Raw genomic sequence first — 20,022 nt, 5'->3', positions numbered from 1 at the left:
AGAAATGTTTTCATTTTTTTTCAGGCTAATTCATTATTTGTAATAAGCTATATTTGCTAAGGTAGTTTCCAAATATGTTTTACAGAATTCCAATAAGATTTGGGATTGTCACAGCTTGGTATTTCACCCATCACAGCTCCTGAACCAAAATATCCCTGCTCTGATAATGAGGTAATATCTCTGTTTATCAGGGTATGCTTTCAGGAATGGTGAACTAATATATATTTACACAGACTATAATAGTATAACTGAAATAAACAGCTTTGATTACATTTCTGAGACTGACTTTTCCCGTAAATAATGAAGTTAGAGAAACATGTGAAGGTTGTTGGGAAGAATGGCAAGTGTAAATCATTGGAGCTGAGGGCTTTAATATGCAGAGGTGTTCAGTACAGATGGAAAAGTAAATTAGGAGACCATGTGATAAGTGGATATTAAAACTTTAACTGGGTATTCACAGATCCTTTCCATACCATTGTTTTCTTTGTGTGTCAAAGTAGTGACTGATAATAGTATACTGATTGAAACAATGTCAATTTTAGTCATTCTCAGAAATTCCTCAGTGACAAACCCCTCACTTTTTAAGATCACATTTGATTACTGTATATGTTGTAAACTCATCAGACTTTGAGCCTTGAGGCTGCATGTGTTACTGCACTTTTGGAGGGGAACACAGCACATTTTTGTTACCTCAACCACCTGTTAGAAACACACTGAATTCTGGTCATAGCCATTTGTAATCCAGTGTTGCAGGCTCTTGTACAAGTAAAACCTGTCCTAGGGATGGAAATCTCCACCACATTTGTAAGACAAGTATCTCTTTTACAATTCTGTATATGGCATACAATTTGGTAAGCAAAAAGTGCTTAAAATGGATTATATTTACATACAAAAATTATATGTAAATTATATTCCTCCTACTCCAGTTGAAAAGTAAAATAATTTGAGTCCCCCATAATAATACCTTTGGACTTGTGTAATATGCTTCTGATGAAAGGGGGAGACTCTGTTATTGCAGAGGGACAACCTGGCATCATGTGTTACTCCAACAAGCTGTACCTGTTGGTGTCACAGTGTTATGACTGTGCCATTTTCCCAGTTGCTCCAGCTTTGTCTCTGCAGCAGTTCCAGCTGAGGCTAATCTGTACAGAAGGCGAATAGTACATAACTGAAATGGACAGTTGGCAACTTCAGCCTCCTAGGTGCAGAAATGATTCCCAACACCTTTCTTCTCAGGCAGCTAGAACAGAAGAGGTGCATCTGCTGCTCATTAGGCTGTTTGATACCAGCAAGACAGGCCTCTGCAAAGGTCATTTTCTTATGGAGACTTCTAGGCTCTGTTTTATTTTGGTTTGTTTTTTTTTTTTAAGTCTATAGGAAGTCGTTTGACAAATGTTTGAAGTAAGGAAAAAACGATAAAGGGCACAACTTCTCTGGGGTTAAGTAGTGATAAAAGCCATTTTTGTATGTGTGTGAATATTTTGTCTCTCATTATACAGAACATAAAATCCTGCGATGCATGCAAATCAAAAACTGATCCTGCTGTGAGTTTGGGTGTGTGGGAATTTGGTTATAATGAACCTGATGTTAATTATTTTATCAAAAATTCCATCTTAAAATATTTTAATAATGACTTTATCCCTACATGAATCATACTCTCATTTTTTGTCTGTTTGTATACTTTATACTTCCTACTGCTTTCTCTCCTTGCTGAAACTATTTTTGGTGTGTGGTTTTATTGTTCAGTTCATGTCCTCTGCCATATAGTTTTACTGTCTTTAAAGAAAATACAACTAGTTCCATTTTTTCTGTTGTTGCAGAGGTGAAGAAGCCATTATGCTTGTGTGGCTACTGCTTAACACTCTTTCAGTGGTTATCCTAAAGATGAAATATTTATTCATGCAACACAAGTTCAGAGAAGTTGGTTGCTACACTGTCAGTTGACAGCTTACAAAGTATTAATAACATGTAGTCTTTGTGCAGATGTGAATGACACATCAAGAGACAATACTTTGAAACTGGGAATATAATGACAAAGAAAAATATCAAATGTCCTCTTTTCATAAGCAGTACCAAATTATTCAAATGTATTTAAAATCAAATGCAGTTCTGACTAGACTGCAGAAACGAATGGATTAAACTTTTTGAATTTATTTTTTTCTTTTTCATCTCCAGGTCAACAGTTAAAATTACTTCCAGATCAGTAGTCATCAAAATTAATTTACTTATCAGATGATTGACAAAAAGACTTTTTAAAATTGAGACCTTAAAGACTTAATCATACAGTACAAAAGGGCTCTGCCATAGTGGAAAACTTGCAATGCTTTAAGAACTTAAACCTGAAGGCAGTTTTGTGTGTGATGAGCATAGATTGTCATGGTTTATCCTCAGAAACAGAAATAATCTTGAAGGTAAAGTTTGGGGAAGATGATGCCCATAGATGCATTCATGCACAGCATGAAACTTTTCCCTTTAAAAATGGCAAATACATCAAAACAGCAAAATGAGGGCTTTCTACATCACAGCAACTCGGTCAAGTCTGGGTGTGCATGTGTGCATGGAGGTATCATGTATAGCTGCTCAGTTTATAACGCCCCCTTTCCCACTTTGTACTGTACAGGTTGCTAATGTAGGTAGTGCCTTCAGGGTCCTACTCTGGGGCCAGCATTGTATAGTTGTGAAGAGACAGAACCAGGAGGTGTCTCCGTCTGTTTTTTCTATTCCGACTCTGATTTACTGCTGGGTGCTGTTTTTTTGAGTGAAGCTCTTAAGTTTGTAATTTACTGAGAGGATTATTAGGTTTGTGCCTTTTCCAACAAACAGCTGTGACATTCCAATACTTGCTGGAGGAAAGACTTGAGATAAAATATATCCTTTTCCAAAGTAGATTCAAGCTCATGTCTTTTATCTCTGAGGAAAATGCCTATTCATCATGTTTTAGGATCTTTGGACAGCAAAGACAAAGGGGCAGAAGAGAGGGTTTTTTACTTGAATATGTTCCTCAGATGTGATCTGCAGGGGTAAGAGAGTATCTTCTCTTCTGTCTCTCTGCAGAAACTGTGCCACTGAGGGTAAAATGCTGGGGTGAACCTCAGCCAGTCCTGCTCTGTGTAAAGGAGAAAGAGCTGCCATATGGCACTTTCTCTGGCTGTCATTTTAAAGAAAATCACAGCTGTGTCAGTGCTTTGGGGAGCCTGGTCCTCTTGTGTGCTAGGAATGCTCTGTGTTGTACCTACTGAAAACACCCCTTTAGCACTTTCAGGTGGGCAAACAGTTTCAAGCTGTCAGTCAAGATGCTGACACAATTCAAGCAGAGAGCTGCTAAATTATTTCAAACTCTGACCAAGAAAGAATAGGAGGTAGCTAGAAAGCCTTCAAGTAAAGTTTAAGACTGATGAATTTGGGAGCTTCTAGGTGTGATGGCAGTTGACGTTGGACAGAGGAGCATTGGGAGTGGAATGAAGCCCCGTTCCAGCCAGTTGCAATTTAGGTAGTGCAGCCTCAGGTATAGTGTGTATATCACTGGCAGAAGTTCAAACAGTACATGCCTTACCAAGAAGAAGAAAACTCTTGGGCAGCTGAAGCATCACAAAAAGATTTCTGCAAACAGTGACAACTTACTGCATTTTTTTCCCCCCGCTTTTTTCCCCCAATCCCTTGAGTGTGGATTGAAAACTGTATATGCCAGAATCTTGATTCTGTGGTTTTGGGGGTTTTGTTTGCTTGTTTGGATGGTTGGGTTTTTTTGGTTTTGTTTTCCTGTTTGGTTGGTTTTGGTTTTTTACCAGAATCAAGATTCTAATCTCCGTTTGTAGCTGTAATCTTCTTTTTATCTTCTTCCCTTTATTCTTCAGGCTTGATTCTGTTCAGTCTCTTTTTGTGTAGTTGATGTAAATTCATTTAGAATATGCATTAGATGTGTTTACTGAAACTAAAAACCTCCTAACTTCTTCCCTAGCTATCTATAGACAGTGCAACATCAGCAAATCTGTTTTATTCCTGAAGCTGTAATTGGTTGCATAGCTCCTGATAATTCTCCTCATCCTGGGGTTAGGAATGTACATTAGCTACACTTACACTGCAATCTCTTTGCCCCATGTATTTAAACTGCTTTAGGCATCCAGCAGTCAAGAACACTCATTGCGCACAAAGAGGAAGGGCAAAGCATTTATAAAAAAGGTTGGAGAACAGTACTAGAGAAAATCTTAGTATAGTTAAAGTTAATACTGTGAATGTTATTATGGAGCATCCTTATCAAAAAGTAACATGAAGGCAGAAAGAAAGCCCATATGCTTCAATGTATGGCAATACTAAGCTGTATGTGCTATAGCTAGTGAAATAATAAAGTGAATGAACTTCGAGTTATTTGAAGAAGACTCTTCTCAGTCTGCCGTGCTGGAGCTGCTTGTAGGAATCCTTACTCTCCTTGACAACTTCTCTGTGTGATAAACAGCTTATGTGTGGGAACAGTCTCTCCCTGTAAGAGATTCAGAGAAATTGAACTAGTATGAGTCTGCATCCCCAAAGTGTTTGAGAAGTGATTTTCTGTAGCTGGCAGAAAGCCAGCTTTAACGGGTACAATTAACATCAAGCAAATGTAGAGAGGAGACAGATTTCTAAGAAGGATAATCAGGACATATATGCCACAATGAATTTGGAAAAAAATAATAGGTTATTTAGGTCTAGTTTAAAATTACTTAACCTGCTTTGCCTACTATAAACTGTTGGTAACTGTAGTAAGGAATAATTGGATATGTTCTGGAATAGAACAACCTTATGTAAGTTTGTAGGAAAAAAAAAAAAAAAGGAGTAAATTAATACTGAGGAAGCAACAGCATTTGATTTACTTCAAGTAAGTCCATGAAATTTCAGTGGTAACAGCTAAAATCCATAGAAGTGGTTATGATGATATTTTAAAGTAAATACATTTTTAAATCCTCAGAGGATTCTGTTCTTCACAATTTTCACTTCATAATAGCACTTAACTTAGTAGCTACTCTGTAAAATTTACCTCCCAACCCAAATATTTGGAATTACTTTTGGGGAGGAGGATACACAGATGACAATGAGAAGTCTTGCTATGAGCATCTTGCTATGCCTGTGAAGCTATGTTTTTGAATGTCATCTGCACTTTAAAGTCTTTTCAGACTCCTTAACCTGAAAGGCATTTTTCACAAACTGGAAACTATATGGATCTTACTTTTGCACACAAAACTATGATTCTAGAAAACTTTGCTGGTGAAGTAAAGGAAATTGAAGCTGGAAAATGAAAAAATTCAGTTTGCCTGTGCAAAAATACAAAAAATAATGATAGGTGACTATCAAAATATGTGCAAGGCACAAAGCTAAATCAAGGCTATGCATTCCCAAATTCCCATAAGGAAATGTAAGTATTTTCCCTCTTGCTTTTCAAAGAAATGGTACTAATAGTAATAACAAAAATCCCTTCAGCCGCATGGTTACCATACCTATTCTTGGTCCTTGTGTGATCATCAAAATGAAATACTGTCCTAGTCAGGTGACTGTGCCAAAGACTTAATGGAAATAATGATACACCCAGTTATACCTTTCAATGGATGTCTTAACTCTGAAAAGAGTAATATTTACATGTCTTCAGCTGTAACTGTTAGGCATACAGAAGCTTTTAAAACATTCAGTGTCTAAAAGAACAGGTGAAACAACCATCCCATTTTATTATAGTGTGATTTTATTATATGAGTGTATGCCTTCTATCTTCTTTACTGTGCTGACCTAACTGCACAAGCATCTTTTATCTTGGGTTTATGTTTTCCAGTGCCCCACCCCTGGGTATTTGTGAACCATGCTCTTTCTAGAGTTACAGATCCTATAAGTGTTTGCCCAGACTGACCCACCATAGTCTGAGGCCACCATCTGGGGTTAAACTCTACAACAAGGTTAGCTGTTGAGCTGCTTGAAGATATCAGCTGAATATTACTCTAGCTAAATTTTGATGGTTTGCACTAGCTAAATGAAGATGACTTTGACCTTGGAAAGCATAAATGATTTGTGGCTTTACCCAAGTGTCATCATAGGTCTGGAAAGAGTTGAAGACATTTGGAAAGGATAGCCAAAAAAAATGCATGGAAAAAAAAGAGGTGGATAAATAAGCAGTGTCATCAGGCAATTGCTAGATATTTTTCAGAATCCCTTTTTCATCTGTTCTAATGAGCGGATCTCAAAGTAAAGAATTGTGCAATACATGTGCACATCACAGTTATTTTTCAGCTTAAACAGTTCAGTAGGTTAAAAAGTAGTTTTGTTAATATGTAAATTGTGCAGTAAGAGATTCCTAATGGTTATATTACTTTAAAGGCTTCCTGAGGCTAAAACTATAATAAGATTTAAAACAAGATGCCATGAGTAATATGATTACAAAAAAAAAAAAAGTGCATATCTGAACATTTTCAGAGGCAGACATGATTATTTCTGTTGAATAAAAAAATAGTTGCTATGACTGAAAACCTTCTCCTAATAAAAATTTATTGGGAGGTAAGAGAACCAGTTCAAGAGCTTCTTTTTAAGTCTTCATCACAAAGAGTCAGTTTTATTATGATAGCTGCCATCCTGACAGTCAAGTGACAGATTTTACTATGGGTTTTGAGTTGTCCATTAAATATAGCACCTCCATTTTTTGAATGTATTGAGTAGCCCACTGAGTAGCTACCAGCTGAAAAGTAGGAGTCACAGTGGGAAGCTGAAGGGGAACAGGCCTCTGAAGCATTTAACGTTTGATGGATCTGCAGCTGTAGTGAAGCAGTGTGCAGAAATAATTCTGATTAGGTTTGGTCAATCAGATGACAAAATTAGACCTGCCCCTCCCTCATTCAGCTCTAAAAATCAGAGAACAATTTCTGCTTAAACCCAGTTAAACACAAAAAATCTGCTCAATCAGTTATCTTTTAGCTAATTTCTTGTTATAGTATGCTGTCAAAGGCAGTGGGAAGCAAATGGTTAAGCTACTGTATTGGCAAAATTGCCGTTTTCTTCTGGGACTTCATTTGGGAAAGAGTGATCAAAACCATGAAAATAGTGATTTTGCGAATTGACCTATTACAAGAAATAAATGTTACTAAATACAAATAATATTTTAATATTGTGCCACGTTTGTGGTATGGTGAGTAGCTGCTCATGCACAGTTTCATGTCAGTTGTTGTCATTAGAATATACAGTTGTAAATGTGCAATTAAAGAGCAATAACTTTGAATGGTAGAGGTTTTGCCTAAGCAACACTATATTCTTTGATGGTAAATCTTCATATCAAAAATAAATCACCTGTAATTGTAAATTCTGTTTTTCTGAAATGTTTACCCTTCTCAGCTAAGTCCTTTGCAGCTCTAGAAGCATGGTACATGTGTGAAGTGGGAGCTCAATTAAGATACTCTGGTTCTATTTCAGCAAGTTTAAAAGATCAGGTGGGTGCAGTTGTTACTGAACCTCACTGGCAATCTGCTTTGAAGCAGATTCTTGAGTAGAGATTGGGCTTTTGTGAAGAAAAGCATTGTTCTAATAAGCCTCAAGTACAGAATAGGTTTCAAAAGAGCAGATGAAGTTATTGTTCTGAACTAATGCTGGTGCTAATAAATGCTGACAGAATTCTTAGACTGCTACCTATAAAAAGCTGCAAGCCCCCTAAAGTTAGAAACATTTTAACTGTAGTTACAAAAAACTAAAAAAAAAGTCTGGATTTGTGGCAGAAGAGAAATGAAAAGTTTTGAATAGGGTTTCTTCCTTTAGGAGATGAAAAAAGCCACTGTTCTGGACCAGTGTGTTGCTTCAGGGTAGTTCCTTGGAGAGCAAAGGTGGTCCAGAGGTTCATGTACTGTGTGAGATTGGTGGCTTTAATACTGTGGGCAAGCACAATCAACTCTCCAAAATGTTTTCATTTATTTCTCAGTATATTTAAATTTTCTTTCTTGTGCTAGAAGTTCACCCCTCAGTACAAATAGTAGCTTTTGCAATGATCTGCCTCTCAGACACTGCTGATGGAGACCAGAGGGTTGTCCCATTGGCAAGTTATCAAGTAGAATGAATGTAAAGGAAAAATGAAACTAGAGCTCTAAGTTACAGAAGCAAGTCACAAATAGTTGCTTAGGGGGAAATTGTGGATACGGGAAGATCTGGATAAAAACCTTCACTGATTTTACTGGCTGCATTGTTTATGCACTGTGTATAATGGAAAGGAACTAGATATTTATTCTTTTCATTGATAGAAACCAATTAAACAAACAAATGGAAAAATACCGTAATACAGTGGGCATTATTTTACTAAAAGTTTCATGCAGCTAAGCAGATTTAGCTCTGCTTTTAAATAAATACAGGGAAATGTTTAACCCCTATTGTATGGCCACAAAGCCTGTGCTGATCACACAGAAGCTTGGGAGGGCTGAGGACAAAGCGACGGACTGCTGGAAACGGCTTCTCTTGTACGTGCTTCTGCACACAGTCCAGCAACAGCAGAGTTTAACAGCAGAGTTTTGTCGAGATTACAACATGAAGGGGAGCATGGTACAAATTCTTACCTCTCATTAACAAAAAGAAAAAACAAAACAAAAAACAAAAAAAAAAAAAAAAAAAAAAAAAAAAAAAAAAAAAAAAAAAAAAAAAAACAAAAAAAAACCAACACAAAAACAACCCAACCAAAAGGGGAAGAGGACTAGGAGGACTGTGTAGCTGTATGGACAAGGTAGTGGCTGATTTTCCTTTTGTATTCTGATTTTTCTCAATCACTTACATAGTTAAGATTTGTGTACTTCAGTATTAGTTACTTTGATTTATTGGAATGAAGTAACACAAGGAAATGGAGATTAAACCTCTTCTGTGTAATTAACTAAAATATTTGACTTAGGGTAACAGTCTAGGAATTGAAATCAGTGCAGTTGTAATTTGTATCCATGGAGGAAGGGCATGACTTTGCAACGTGTTAAAGATCAGGTGTATATTCTGTTTTGATTATTATAATATGTGCAAAATTAGTGCATTGTTCTTATGGATGTTAATATAATCTAGGCTGGACTACTTGCCTTAGGAAATGTTTTAATGAGGATGTGTGTGTGAGAAATGAAAAACTGAATGGTTATTTTTGGTGTATTTCCAGAATATTCTTTTCCATTATTACTTTGTCAGAATCATCTGGGGTTGAGTACTACCAGAAATAACACAGATACGACAGAAAGATGGATCACTGCCCTCATCAACCAACAGGGTAGTTTCTCCTTTTCTGCAGGCTCCTCATCACTCCTTCCTTCTAAAAGAACAAACGACGTGAGGGTGAATAATGGAGCTCTGCAGAACTGGATTGCGTAAAACTGTGCTTAAATACATTAAATAAATTTTATATGTCACAATGCAAATATTTTTTCAGGTCCTCTGAAAATGTTTTGTGTTAACTAACTTTCTGCTGTACTATAAAGTAAAAGGAAACAGAATTGAGTATGTGTGTATATGCATATATTATTAATTATAGGAGAAAGCTGCATATTGTCTCATTATATTGCTTCTTAAGGTTACATTAAGAACATTTAAGTGTCTTAACCTTTTAATTAATATTTTGAATACATTTTTTATAAAACCGTTTGGCTAATCAGATTATAAAATAAAAATGGAATTTTTATATTTTGCATTTTTTTAATCTGAAATTTTTGCATAGTTGTTACAATCTATTTATTTTTCATTTTAAATTTTATTTGTCTGAAGTCTATCAACACTATTAGGAAAGTTTATAAAGCAACAATACTATGTCAATTTTAGATATTTCACAAATTTTTAAATTCATAAGTACCAATAAGTATAATGTTAGGTCTAGAAAAGTAGAGTGCTTTACATTTCCACAATATGTTAGTGACCAAACTCATACACAGAAAATCAAAAATTATGTGACCCCAAATATATCTAATAACTTTTAAACCATGTTTTATCTAATCTGTAGACTTTTTTAAACCATCTCTTTTGCCCTCCTCGTTGATTTTTTCTTTCTTTCTTTCTTTTTTTTTTTTTTTTTTTTTTTTATATTCATGTTACCTCACGATTTTCCTGTAAGGGTACAGATTCTCCTCTCACTTTGGAAACTGGACATCTGGTTATTAATGGGCCCTTAGCACTGTGAATAAGAATGTAAACTTTAAAAAAAAAAAAAAAACCAAAACCAAAAACAACCTTAGATTGCTTCTTTACCTCTTTATCGCATCTGAGCTGATTTTTGGATGTTCAGGTGCTCTTCTGTACAGCATTTACAGAACTTCTCATGGGTATGATTTCTTTGGAGTTTCAAGCTTTTGTTAAGCTCCCTTCTAAGACACTGTCAGAGAAAATAAAGTCACAGCAAAAGAACCTGATCATGGACTGTAAATAGGTTAAAGCCACAGATGTCAAGAACTACAGCAAGTATTTATTTTTGGAGCAGCATGTGTATAGTCCAGGCATCCTGTGAGACTGATATTCTGACCATTTCTTACCTGGCAATTGAAAACAGTTTGATTGTAGTACAGGTTCTTTTCTCCCAATAAAACACTGAAAATTGTAATGCATTATAGTATGTCCCAAACCATATATATTATTACATAACCATCTTTACTTCAAAAGATAAGGGGAACCAAGTGGTGAGGAGTTTTTCCCTTCTTTTAATGAGTGTTAGAAGTCTGGGAAAGGTTACCCTCAGTGTCAACAGACCTATGGTTTTCTGCTGTATATGAAGTCTGAACCCATCTCTGGCTTTAAGATCATTCCTAACTTTTAGACATAGCCCTTGAGGCTACAGCTGCTCTCTACTGGTAATAACAGCAAGGTAGGGACAAATTCCTGTCATCAAGGTAGACTAATTGGCAAGGGCTGTCCGCTTCTACATTTTAATATTCTAGAAAATTAGTTTCTTATAAAATAGACTGGCCATACTTACCTAACTTATTCTGAATTTTACCTGAGTACTGTGATGTTCCTGTAGCCCTAATACACTACTAGTTAGTGGGTTTATTTCAGAGTATCCAAAGTAGTGAGAACTGTATTGCAGCCCATCAAAGTGATGATTTTTCAGCCTAATACTGTGAGTCTGTGGCATGTGCTCTGGAGTGTTGCATGGAGGCAGGTAGAGCATTCAGCTAAGTGCCTTGCATGGGAGAATTGCAGGACTGTCTAGAGTGGAGAACCAAAATTTACCCAGTCTTACCTATACTGCACTTTGGAAGGGTCCCTTGGGCTGTGGTGTTCCCTAAAATGTGCTCTGGTTTTGTCTGGAAGACGGTGCGTTGGACTGAACCAGCCAGGAAACAGCATGAATGTCAAGGTAGACATAGCTATTACCTTCACATAATAGAATATGTGTGATCACTGTTGTACTCAAGGTTTTGGTCAATTAGGGGTTGCACGCATGTAGCAGTTCTGAATGCAAGTTTTGTGTTGACTTTGGCTCATTAAGGTCCTGTTGATTTGCAGGCAGCTATTCCAGCTGAATATAAAGGCAGGGGGCAGGAAGGGTTTTGCGTGCCTGAATAATGATGAAGGCAGTGAAGTGAATTACCTAAGTGAATTTCACCCCAGTGAAATAAATTATGTATGCCAAACTCCCAAAATTATAAAGGTAATGTATTCTTTCCAGTGCTTTATTATGTAAGAGCAATAAGTTGATTAGAAAGAGCATGATAAAGACCAATTTATGAGAAGTGCTGTTTGTTACTGGAAGGAATAGCTATAAGAAAGTTCTGATCAACAGTTAGTGTTTTGCCAATTGGCAGACCAGTTGAATAAAAAAAGCTTTAACAGTATGTTGAAAGCAACTGTATGATTACATTATCAATTTGATGGAAAATTAAACTGATCTTACTGTATTACTGTTGTAAATTGAGATTTTTTCAGTGTCTCCTATTTTACCTTACAAAATAGTGCTAATATGCAGTTGTGAGTAGATGATGAACTTTAATCACTTTTCTACAGGTAAAATATGTACTTTTATGTACAGTATATAAAATTAGCAGGTGCTGGAGTGGTGCTAATCTTGCTATTAGCTTCATTTCATCACCAGTTTAGTGATGTAAGGACTACATATAGTGGCAAGCATAGCTGAGTGTGCAGATGAGCAATATGTACTGTAAAATTAAAAGACTGTAAGGGAAATCCTCATTTAGAAATTTTTTAAAGCTCACTTTCAAAATTAGTGTTCCTACTTAAACCTTGCTTGCTTGAAAGTTCAGCTCCACATATGCATTACCATGAAATAATATGCAACTTCCTTTTCCCCAAAACTTCAAATCTGTTTAAAATAGGGGTTTCAAGTAACAAGAGTAAGAGAAGAGAGGAACTAGGTGCATAACTCTTGTGAATAAATGAAGAAGGTGGCAGCTGAATTAAGAACAAAACCTTTTCCTGCTGTTTCCTCTTTCTTTGTGTTGTGCTTTCGGGCTGGGGGAGGTGGGGTGGAGGGAGGGGATTATCTGTGCCATACCTCAACTAGAATTTAGGATATTCTAAAAAGTGGGAGATCAGGCAGTTTGAAAATTGACTTTAAAACCAGAACTCACTCTTTCTGGGCAAGTGCTGTGACCAAAAGTGTTTCCTGCAATAGAGGCTTGCTGTCAGCTGCTGTGACCTCTTCCAGCAGATGTCTTTTTAGAAGTGTGGGCATCTGTATCCTGAAGAACACTGAAGTGTTTGGTCCTGAGGAGACAGAGGTACCTGGTGGGCCTTATATTAGGTTACTGTGAACATTAGAAAGATGTGGTTAGCTTGAAGAAGCCAATAGGAAAGCCTTTGTGAAGCACAGAGTGTTTTTCACTGATGATACAGCAAACCTGGGCAACTGTATGAGTGGTCAGATCTGATGTGACCAGCTATATTGTTTTGGAGAGCTGAATGCAAAGCATGATTTTGAAACCTAGGGAGCTTCTTTTGTTCCTAATGCTCTTACCTTTTTCTTCAGACAAACATGTATAAATTAGTTCCTATTAAAATACCATTCCACTTGACTTAACTGGATTTAGTATTGCAGCTATATAAAGAAATATCTGATGTATTTGTTGTAGTTTAACAGTGAACATAATTATTAACGTCTAAATATTTCAGGTTGTATCATGTTTTTTTCAGGCAAGGCAGTAACATAAAGACCGGTCATACAGGGGACAAGAAAGAAGGAAAAATAAAGACACAGACCATCTTACTCCAAAGCTATTTGTACAAAGGTAAGATAGTGGTTTTCTTCCTCTACATTTTAATGTACCATGATAACTAGGGGGAAAAAAGCTACTGTCATTAAGTTTCTGTCTGTTAAGTTTCTGTCTTTCTATTCAGTTTCTATTAAGTTCTATCAGGGTAGCCATATGTGTTCTGCATTTCCATGTGTGTTTGAGTTAACAGTTTGTGATTAATACAGTTTTTAAAATGTCAGCTCAGCTTTTAACTGAAGGGCTCATATCAAATATGTTAACCAGAAAAGTAGCTAAAACTATTTCATATCTTCAAATAATTGAAGGTAGGCTTAATCATCTCTGATGTTCCTTGCTGGAGAGAACAGGGGGACAAGTCAACTAGTAAAAAAGTAAGTCTAGAAATATGAACTTAGAAGGAACTTGAGATATTTTTCTACTAAAAGGCTAGAAATTTTTTCTTCTAGCATAGATCACAGATTTGGTGATGGGGACATTCAGAATTCTTCACTCTCATGGTTTAGGTCCTAAGGTTATTATTTTTTTTTTTTTTTTAAAAAAAAAAAGGTTTTTAGAAGTTTTGAAGTAACCTTTGATTTTTCTTTTTTCAATCCTCCTCCAACCCCTCCCTGCTCTTGTATTTGAACTGTATAAATCTTTGAGCATAAGAACAGAGATAGCCTTACTTGAAGTCAGTAGTAGTTGCTGAATAGCCATCTGTGTTTTAATATCTGATTTTTTTTGAATGAAAAATCTGATTTGGGGGTCTTGAATACAGTATTGTATACAGTCTACTAGAACAGACCTTTTCTGTCTTTTAGAGTGTGTAGGCGTAGATAGATGCACAGTGTTTTATTCCTTATTTATGTGTTCAAGCAGACAAAGCATCTGAAAACATCAACAGTATGTTTAAAACAGATAAAGGAGAAGATGGGCACTGAGATGTTTTGACTCCTGAACTGTATGCTGGTAGTGTTAGCTACAAGTAACATTTAATGCATCCTCTTCCTGCAAAGATTTTTTTTTTTTTAAGCTTTCAGGGATGTATTCTGAAATGATTATTGTGTTAGTTACTCAAGAGTTAAATGTTGCTTTGGATAAAGAGAACTGTTACTGTAAGGTTTTTAAACTAGATTGCTCTGAAAAAAAGATAACCATTGAAGACTCTGAAAGGCTTTTTGGATGGTAACCAAGTTAAGGAAGCTCTGAGGTTCTTTGGCTTTGCTGCTGGTTGCTCTCACTCACCAGGATCCTGGCACCCTATCACCATGCCCTCATTGCCTCCATAGCTCCAGTTCTCCTGTCAGGGAATGCCACTGTACAATAGGTCCCCTGGGGCTACTTGGATGAGTGTGACAACCAGCCAGGTCCAAAGTGACAAGTATTTGAATGTCTAATTGGGTCAGTGCACAGGTGCCTGCTCCTTATGAGTGAGGTGTTCTAGCTTTTCTCTGTAATGGTTCCTTTCATTTTTCCTGCAGCTAAAACTAAGCTGTCAATATATCAATGTGAGAGAACAGGCACTATGAAAGAAGGGTGATTTCCCATTAGTGTGTTTTGGTTAAACTAGCTTTACCGCTTGAGTGCTGACTGGAGGGGAGGCAAAGAAATCCATTAAAGTGATGGATGTTTGCTGATACAAATGGGCATTGTAGTAGACAATAAAATGATTTATTTGACTGGTGAAAACAAATACATTGTCTTCATCTTAATGTTAGGTAGTTCTCATACTGGTAAACCTAGAGGCTTGGGCATCAGGAATTCTCTGCAGGAGAAAAAGAACTTGTTTTCTTGTATCTGCACAATGAGGCTTTTCCTAAGTCTAATGAACAATTTCCTTCATAGAATGCAGTCAGATATAGGCAGCTGGTGTGCAAGGAATCTGTTTTATCTTACTGAAGGCTTGGTCTGTGCAGAGAGGATAAATGATGTTAAGTCTGTAGTTCATACTACTCAGATGTAGTTGCCCTCCTTTTGTCTCTTCCTCAAAGAACCACAGAATACCTCAGGTTGGAAAGGGTGTCTGGAGATCATCTGGTCAAACCCCCACTCTGCTGAAAGCAGGGTCAGCTGGAGCAGCTTGCTCTTTGGACAACTGATTGAAGTGCTCAACCACCATTACAGCAGAAAAATCCTTTCTTTTGTTCAGATGGAATTTAATCTTTTTTAATTTGTGCCCATTGCCTCTTGCCCTGTCATGGGGCATGACCAAGAAGTATTGTTTACCCATGCCCCCATCAGGAGTTTATATACATTGGCAAGATCTCCCTGAGCCTTTTCTTCTCCAGGCTAGAGTCTCAGCTCTTTCAGTCTCACTCCATATGTCAGATGCTCCAATCCCTTAATCATCTTTGCAGTCCTTCACTGCACTCACTCTAGGATGCTTCTGTTTTGCTTGTACTGAGGAGCCCATAAGTGCACACATCACTCCAAACATGTCTCACCACTGCTGAGTAGAGGGGAAGTATCATTTCACTTGACTTGCTGGTAACATTTTTCCTAATGAAGCTCAAGATGCTGTTGGCCTTCCTTGCTTCAAGGGTGCACTGCTGGCTCATGGTCTGCTTGGAGTCCACCAGGACCCCCAGGTGTCTTCTGCAAATCTGCTTTCTAGCTGGTCGTCCCCCATCCTGTACTACTGCCTGGGGTTATTCCTCCCCTGGTACAGGACTTTGTATTTCCTTTTGTTGAACTTATGAGATTCCTGTTGGCTTATTCAACTTTTTGAGGTCCCTCTGAATGCCAGTGCAACCAGCTGGTATACACAAACTTCTTCCAGTTTGTGTCGTCAGCAAACTTCTGAGGATGCACTCTGTCCCATCATCCAGATCATTAATGAAATGGTTAAATGGTACTGGCCCCAGTATTCATCCCAGGGGTACACCAGCAGTGACTTTTCTACAGCTGGATTTCATGCTGATCACGACCCTTTGAGCCCGGCAGTTCAGCCAGATTTCAGCCCATCTCACTGTCCATTTGTCTAGTCCATACTTCATCAGTTTGTATGTGGGGATTTTATGGGAGATGGTGTCAAGAGCCTTGCAAAAGTCAAGATAAACAGCATCTGCTGCTCTCCTGTCATCCATCGAGCCAGCTATTAGCTGGTGTGTTCTGCTTGGAGTGTCTCAGTCCCAGCAGGTAATGATGACAAGGTTGCTCCATGAAATCTGTGTCTCCCCAGTTCAAGCTTTGTTTAAAATAGTATTGTCAGTTTTGCTTTGGCTGACTTGCGTGTGTATTTCTAAAATAAGGCTTTTTTAATTTTGTATATTTCGAAGTGAGAAGAGTAGTCATTTAAGCATAGTCAAGTTCAGAAGTATTCTAAGTGGTGTGAAATCAGCAACATAGCTATTGTCAACATTTTTTATATAGCAACTGTTTATGTTTCTACCTTGCTGTCCTTATTAATAAAAAAACCTGCTGATAGAGGTGAAAAATAAAGGCAGAAAAAGGTTTGACACCGTGTCTTACAGCTGTTTGCTATAAGATAAGCATACTGAAGAAATAAAACTTAATTTGTAGGAATCAGAGGAATTATTTGTAATAATAAGAGTAGAAGAAGTACTAGATCACAGAGATCACAGCCACTCTAGTTCTACTAAAGCCTTCTCAAATGTAGTAAGTGTATGGTTTCTAGGATAATTGTAGTGTTTGTATAAAATGTTAGATTTTTCCCAGCTTTTTTTCCCACTTTATAATCTCTGATTTCCTCATACATAAATTTGTTAAATTAAATGGTCCTCTTTCTTCAGATGTTCTTTTTTAGCTCCCTTGCAATGTGTTTTTTTAATATGCTTAAAAAAGGACAGCACGTAAGGTGAATATATAATCCTCAGTTGCTCAGTTAGTGATGTCTTCTCACAAGAACTCTTGGTGATGACTTAGGATGTGTCATGCTTGCTAGATGCATGACTGCAAATTCGAGTGGGTTCCTGTGGTAATCATGAATACAACCAAAGATGCCATAAACGAGAATTTTATAGCTTTTTTTTTAACTTAACATCGCGAGGGGAGGGAAAGAAAGCAAAAAAAAAAAAAAAGGGTCTTTCTTCTATTTTCTCTGCTTTCTTAATGTTTTAAAGCTTTCTGAGCTTTCAAATTCCAGTTGAAAGAAGTGAGAAGCAACAGTGGGAGATTTTGGGAATATATTTGAGTGCCATATTTTTCCTCCTTGCTGCTTGCTGCTTATGCATTCAGTAATATCCCAACTGACTGAAACATAGAAGGCAGCAATCACAGACGTTAAGACACACATTTATTCTACTTCATTTTAAGTGTTTGGATACCTCAGTTAAATTAACAACATAGTTGTTTAATCAGTGAGAATTTATCCAGTTAAAGAGGAACACAGTTTTTGATAGGCAATTTTAATTCTTTTTAAATTTACCATATCTGCCTACCTGTACATCCACTCTAATGTGCAAGTACAAAAAAGAGTTGGTACATAAGTGCTAACAAGGAGCAGGGAAGGCAGTAGTAAGTAGAAGGGACAGGGAATAGGAGATCACTGAGCTGCTGCAGAAACATTTGTTTTTGAAACTTCAGCCTTTGAATTTCACTGCTTCTTTTATCTGTTCTTTTTTTTCTAATTTAGGATTATTATTTGTCCTTTGAAAATGTTGTTGTACCCATTCTTGCTATTGTTTATTTTAAAATATACTGTTGCTGGTATAAAATGGACCACTTTAGGAGAAATATTTTGTTACTGTAGCTTCTTGATGTTGAAACTATTGCAAAAAGTTGAAACACTTTGAAAATCAAATTAATATACCTTGCTGTTACTGTACAGTTTTAACAGAATAAAGTATTTATATGCATAATTAAAATAGCTTTTCATTTAGCTTATATTTATTTCCAAATGTTTTGATTCTTGTAACAAAATGCATGGTTAGAGAATGGTTGAGGTTGGAAGGCACCTCTGGAGATCATCTGGTCCAACCCCCCTGCTCCAGCAGGGTCACCCTGGGCTGGTTGCCTGAGACCATGTCCAGATGTCTTTTGAGTATCTCCAAGGATGGAGACTGCACAACTTCCCTGGGCAACCTGTGCCAGTGCTCTGTCACCCTCACAGTAAACCAAGTGTTTCTTGATGTTCAGAGGGGACCTTCTCCTGTGTTTCATTTTGTGCCTGAGTGATCTTATTATACCCAAATGATCTCAAAGCTTTGCTTTCCAGAGATCCATGACTGCACCTTTTCTGTCTTTCAAAGCTAGCTTTTAGGAGTGCTTGTAGTTCAAGAGTTTTATTTAAAAATATTATACTGTTGAGTGTACAAACTGGGAAAGAAAACTAAATACCAGATGTTCTTAAATACTTGGGCTAGGTGCAGTAGTAAGAAAGCCTTCCCAAGCTTGGAAACACTTCACCACTCAAAATTTATTTGTTGGAAACTTGGGAAGTATTCTTTTTCTGGATCAATAAGAGGAGCGACTTAAACCATTGTAAACATTGGTGAAGTCAGTCACATACTTTTAAATTAGTACAATCAAATATCTTCTGTTATATGTATGTCAGAAATAGAAACAAAAGCCAGGATAAGTCACTCTAACACAAATGTTGTTTACTTTATTTAGTTGAAAGTTACTCAGTGGTTGACTATACCCTGTAGCTGATCATGCTTTAATTATAGAACAACTCCTAGATTCCATCTTTTCTCTCAGTTAATATATTAACACCAACTTGTGCATATATTTGTTTTATAAAGAAACGGGGCGGGGGGGAATAGGGGAAAGGTGATGAAACAGGTTACCATAAACTGTTTTTACAGATCTGACAGAGTAAAGCAAATGCTTAAGTTCAGCAATATTTAAGCTCCAATTGAAGATTTTTTTTGTGTGAGTGCATGTAACTTTCAGTTGTGACTTAAGTCCTCCTGAAGTTTGTTAATAACTGTTCCACCCATAAAATAATGATGCCTCAGTGAAGGCTTAGATGAAACTTATATACATGCTTTTACTTATTGCAGCAACTCTGTATGGCAAATATATATAATTTGATCTTTAAAGACTCTTAAATTTATGCAACTAGTAGAATAATAAAATAATTTAGGTTTTGAGGTTTTTTGGTGGACCTGGAAGTTGTTCAGTCCAATCCCCTGTTCAAAGCAAGGCAAACTTTAGAGTTAAGAGCAGATTGTTCAGGGCTTTGTCCCATTCAGTTTTTAAATCTCCAAGGGTGGCGATTCTTAGTATGTCCTTAACTGCTCTCCTCTATGAATTTTTTGTTTAAGTCTGATTGAATTTTTCCTTTCTGTAACTTGTGACTACCGCCTCTTGGCTTTTTGTAGTGCACCTTGAAGAAGTCTGGGTCTGTGTTTTGTGCAGCCCTCATTCCTCTGTGACTTTAGGGATTGTTATGGGGAATGTACAAAAGCCTTAGCATCCCCCAGACTCGATACATTCTAAAATACTAAGATACTGTTGAGAAGCATTATACTTGTTTATTATGGAGCACGTTAACATGTGAAATAGGTAAAGAAACATTGTACTGAAAAAGACTCCAGCATTGTACCAAGACCTTTCATAACAGAATCCCAGAATACATCTTTTTTTCCCTGGGTCTGTCATGTGGAAGGCTTGGAAATGCTGAATTTTTTTATAGAATGGTTTGCCAGCATGTAAGCTCATGACATATTTTTCAGGAGCATGTAGTAATAAACAAAGAAGCTGAAAAAAAAATAAAAATCAATATTTCAGAAAAACTTGTGATACTGTATGAGACAAAAGATGAGCTTACAAAATAATTTAGGAAAAAAACACTGGAATGGATTACAGCAGGATATAAAGGATGAAGGCTAACAGTTCAACGTGGAGAGAGATAAATTGTTTTTAAGTCACTATTTTTTATCATTGTCTATAATAAAAGGAGAAAAGA

At 36.8% G+C, this 20,022-nt stretch overlaps 1 protein-coding gene across 24 annotated transcripts in view; it reads left to right on the top strand.

Moving 5' to 3' along the window:
- Positions 1–8,616: 8,616 nt before the first annotated feature.
- The window catches only part of NRCAM (neuronal cell adhesion molecule), a 115,382-nt gene continuing 103,976 nt past the window's right edge, over positions 8,617–20,022 (top strand). For 14 of the 24 annotated variants that reach the window (XM_026868053.1, XM_026868052.1, XM_026868061.1 and 11 more), the window contains exons 1-2: positions 8,617–8,704; positions 13,090–13,184. The gene's annotated coding sequence lies outside the window, so the exon portion shown is untranslated. Of the gene's footprint in view, positions 8,705–11,272; positions 11,297–13,089; positions 13,185–20,022 lie in introns of those variants that run through there. The other 10 variants (XM_026868073.1, XM_026868075.1, XM_026868072.1 and 7 more) reach the window with 6 other exon arrangements.

This window comes from Athene cunicularia (genome assembly GCF_003259725.1).
Source record: "Athene cunicularia isolate RWA chromosome 1 unlocalized genomic scaffold, athCun1 chr1_part2, whole genome shotgun sequence".
NCBI lineage: Eukaryota > Metazoa > Chordata > Aves > Strigiformes > Strigidae > Athene > Athene cunicularia.
The sequence above is the reverse complement of the archived record's forward strand: the minus strand, read 5'-3'. Positions and strand labels throughout refer to the sequence as shown.